We start from the raw sequence: 4,531 nt of genomic DNA, 5'->3' as shown, positions 1-4,531 counted from the left end.
GATGGCAGGAGCTCAACTGGTGTCCCAGAAACCACTGGTGCTCATGGAAGGGAATACATGTCAAAATATCTGAGGAAAACTTATGTGCAAAAAATAATGGCATGAAGAATCCAGGTCCAGAGACTCAAAGTGGTTTGAAAACTGTAAATGCCTTTATTTCAGTGGGTTTGAAGCTTAAAAATACACAAAGGCGCCTCGGCTGATGCCTTCATAAGTGTGTACTGACACACAGAGACAAAGAGTTAGTATCTGCTGTCACTACAGGTGGGCAAAGTGAAACATGCAGTATTTGACCTGGCTTCTACGGGCAATGCATCCTAAATACAATATAGAAAATGGAAAAGACAAGGTCCTCCCACATTTAGGTTTTTTCTTGGCCACTAGAGAAATGACACAATGTACAAAATAAACAAAATGCATGTCCATTGATTGAATGTGTAAATCCTGATCAGAGTCACAAATACATCTTAGTCTCTGAATTTTACCCAAATGGGATTATTATTAATAAGCCATGGCAGGTAAAAACTGTCTGCATGCAATACAGTGGTTCGGTCAGTGGCGTTTCTAAAGATGGAGGTGTGCAGATGACCTTGGACATCCTTTGAGATCCATAGGTCCAAAAAGTGAATGACTTGTAGTTCATATCCCAAGCTCAATTTAAGATTTTCATTTAAGCTATTTATGTAAGTATGGAAATTTAGAAGCTCTATTTCTGACGCCTAAAAGAAGAAAATTACATCATCAATGTATTTGCCCCTCCACATAATTCTTTCTTTAAATGGGTTATTGTATAAAGATATGATGTTCCTCCCATAGTCCTAAAAACAGGGTTGCATAATTAGGGGCATCTGTAGTGACTGGAAAGAATTACACTGTGTCAGTAAACCCTGATTGTTTTAAAAGCCTCAAGCCCTTTTTAAATAAAAGTCTTTGACATTTCTCAAACTATTTTGAGGGCCTGGACCTGGATTCTTCATGCCTTTATTTTTGGACATAAGTTTTCCTCGAATGTTTTGACAGATATTCCAACAATTTACCACATATGAGTGGGGCCGAGGTTTACTGCCAAGAAAAGGGTGTGTTTCATCATGAATCTCTCCATAAAGGAGCATTCATATGACAATAAATTATGCTTGACAGAAAGTATTTGTGTATACACTGCCACACAGTTTTCATCGCAAATTTACATCCTCCCTACCACACACTTACACCGCATATTCTATCACTCTGCACTGCCTGCGCCGCATCCGCTGAAGCTGACGTAAACTAGCAGTTCAAATGAGTACACCTACTGAGTGGCCATCTGGCTGTCAGTGAAGGTGGGAGATTTAAGTTTCACAGGTGACTCACTTGCACCTCTGCAGCTGCTGCTAATATTAAACCCAGACTTACAATTGTTATTACACTTTTCTAAATAATGAACGGCTGCCAGATGTGTTAAGTAGGCATTGACATGGTTAGAAAGTGTCTGGGGGAACAATCTGAACTCTCTGATCAAGACCATACGCCATTATAATTATATATAATTTAATCACTGTGCTTCTTGTTAAGATGACAACCTTGGTTCTCACCATTTCTTCAACTATAAGCCTTTTCTTTTGGGGTGAATTCACACCTCTTAAAAGTTCAGCAGCAGAAATAATTTTTCTTTCACCCTCCATTACTCTCCAGACATTTACAACAACTGTCCAGACAACCCATCATCAGATCTTGTTTCGTAGAACTTTTAGTGGCTCTACTCTTTGTCAATAACCTGCTAAGTTTCGCAATGATGTAAAATCAGGCCTAGTAAAGTATCCCCCAAGGACTCTACAGTTAATGCTGATTTCAAAGAAAATCTAACCATAATAGATAAACCAAACTATGGGACAAATATTTACTCAGAAGTCAGTGGATTGCAAGGCACACCAGATTACATAGTCACCCCTTTAAAAGCTTTTGAAGCTGTAGTCTAAAAGTTGAGGGATCACCAGCTGCATTAGTCTCATTGTTAATATGACAATAACTATTGTATAGTTATTATTGTGACATGTGTAATAAATAACTACTGTTGACGTTGCAATCTGCTGAATATACACTATATCAATATTAGGTTTCTTTTAAAATATTATTATTATAATGTTATTTGTGAAATGTGTTGGCTTAACTTTTATTTAACTTTTATAAGGTATTTCTATTTTATTCGATTCATCACTATGTGTCCAATCGTAAGATATTTCTGGACCAAAGTGAAACAGACAGATTGACATTGGCCTCCACACAGACTAGTACACAACAAACAGCAACTGTAGGGGATAAGGGTTGAACATAAATTCTACAGACATATACAACATTTGAAGTGTAGTATCTCTGGAGTCCAGATTGAGTCGGACGTATCAAGTAAAGCTGCCATGAAACAGCAAGTGTTTCTGGAAACTGAAGCTCTGGCACAGAGGGGGAGAGTTCTCTTTACTTAATAAGATAACACATGAGTAGAATCACCACGGCTGTAACACCGCACCAAACCGCGTGTTTTCCACTTGACTGCAGGTTTCAAGTACTTTTGGGATGCCATTATACATTTTATTTGGATGATGGGGCATGTCAGGGAATTTTACAAATGGGTCACGCAGAGGAAAACACAAGAATATATATCACCTCTTGTTTCACATATTTCTGGTATTTTTCAGTTGTTTTTCCTCCACAGCAACTCCAACACCACAGGCCTTTACTGAGCTGTAAACAAAATTAGAAAACCAGAGGGAGTGGAATCCCATTTTAGACCCAGAAGGGGTTTTACCATTATTCTTATTATATAATTGTGTAAATGCCATGGCATGCTGATAGTCTGAAACCGTGTTCGCACTATCACCAGGAGATGCTCTGCTGAGGCCTCAGCTGCTCAAGATGCTGCCCTTCACCCTGAGCAGACTGACCATCTCCCTCCAGCCGTCCCTAGAGAAGTTTGAGAGCCAGCTGCTGCAGCTGATCAATGCTGACTGCCACAACACAGTAAGACCAAGCCTCCATAATACACACAGCCTGTATAGTTCATGCACATGATGATTAGTATCAGAGTTTTTCATTTTAGGCGAGCAATTGTCTATCAAACAAACAGACACAGTCCTGTCCCTCTGTAGCTGTGGACATTATGCATTACCCAGCTTCTTACCCTAATCTTTGACATCACAATTACTTGTCTAGGCCCCTAGCCCTAGAATAAGCTTAATTCTAAACCCTAAAACCTTTGCACATCAACGGCAAAGTTAATATTTGGGAAATTACGACGCATCCGACTTTTCACATTAAAAGTGACAAGATTTAATAAATACATAATAAAGATGAATAAAAGCCTCAGAAAAAGATTGATTGAATCAACATCAAGTTAAGATGACCAGGTGCTCCTTTTACTTTAAGTTAATGATGATTTAATTAAGGTCCTGACAGTTTGAAGAATCGCTGCAACATTTGGAGCCAAGATCATCATTTTTTTCTTGAGTATTAAATTTGAGGAAGGTTCCGTTTGTTTTTTTGAACAGTCCCAGCTGTGCATGTTTGTTTTTATTTTCTTCGATGAGCTGGGTCCTTATCCTAGAGCAGTTATCCTACACAAAATTAACTGAGCACTGACTAAAGACAAATGTATTGAATAAATTGGTACATCAACTTTGATCAGACTAAGTAGTGGAGGAACTTTTTCTACAACTGTTACTATTGCTTCAAGATGTGACCTTGTCAGAAACACGCATTTTGTTTGTGTTGCGGTTAAATGGGTCCAAATCTCAACCCTCAAACAGCCCTATTAGGGTCTGAGGATATAAAGGTACATACACAATATGATTACATTTCATCGTTCTGTGGTCCATCAGTTGAATACTCTCCTCCAATAACAAATGGCCACAGTGGCCTCAACACTGGGGGAGATTATTCTCTAGAGCCCAATGCTTTCCTTCATTTTACAGTCCGTCCCTTTAGGGATGAGAGCACAAGCCCTTTAACAGCTGCCACCACAATGCAAGGACCATTCGCCTCCAACAAACTAAATGGAGCTTATCTGTTCTCTGCTTCTTTTTCCTGTCTGCAGATGCCCACATGGTTAACTGTAACTGACAGGTTCTACTATGGACTACCAATTACATTTATAGTGACTTTACACAGGGCCTATCTTTTGAGTTTGGTCTATATGAGATGTGTCTTTGGTGAGGATAATAATTAATGTGACAATGCTTTCACTCTGTATCTCTTTCTCATTATGCCGTGACACTGTTGGGCTGGATCTGCAAACCCAAAGACAGATAACAGTTTGTTAAGTGGAGAAAGTGATGGTCACTGTCGTCTCTACCTTATGACTTTGTACTATGTGTTCCTTAAACATTTGTTTTAGGAAAGTGCTGGTGGACTGGGGCTTATGTAGATGATAAGTGAAGACTATGCATGTTAAGGCCTCTTCCAGAACAGGCTGGTTCAAAACTATAAGTACTTGCAAATCAAAAGAACAAATGATAATTTTATAATTGAGAATATCGAAGCAAATGAAATCAGTCGGTCTTTC

This window comes from Platichthys flesus, chromosome 7 (genome assembly GCF_949316205.1).
Source record: "Platichthys flesus chromosome 7, fPlaFle2.1, whole genome shotgun sequence".
NCBI lineage: Eukaryota > Metazoa > Chordata > Actinopteri > Pleuronectiformes > Pleuronectidae > Platichthys > Platichthys flesus.
This window is presented reverse-complemented; position numbering follows the sequence as displayed.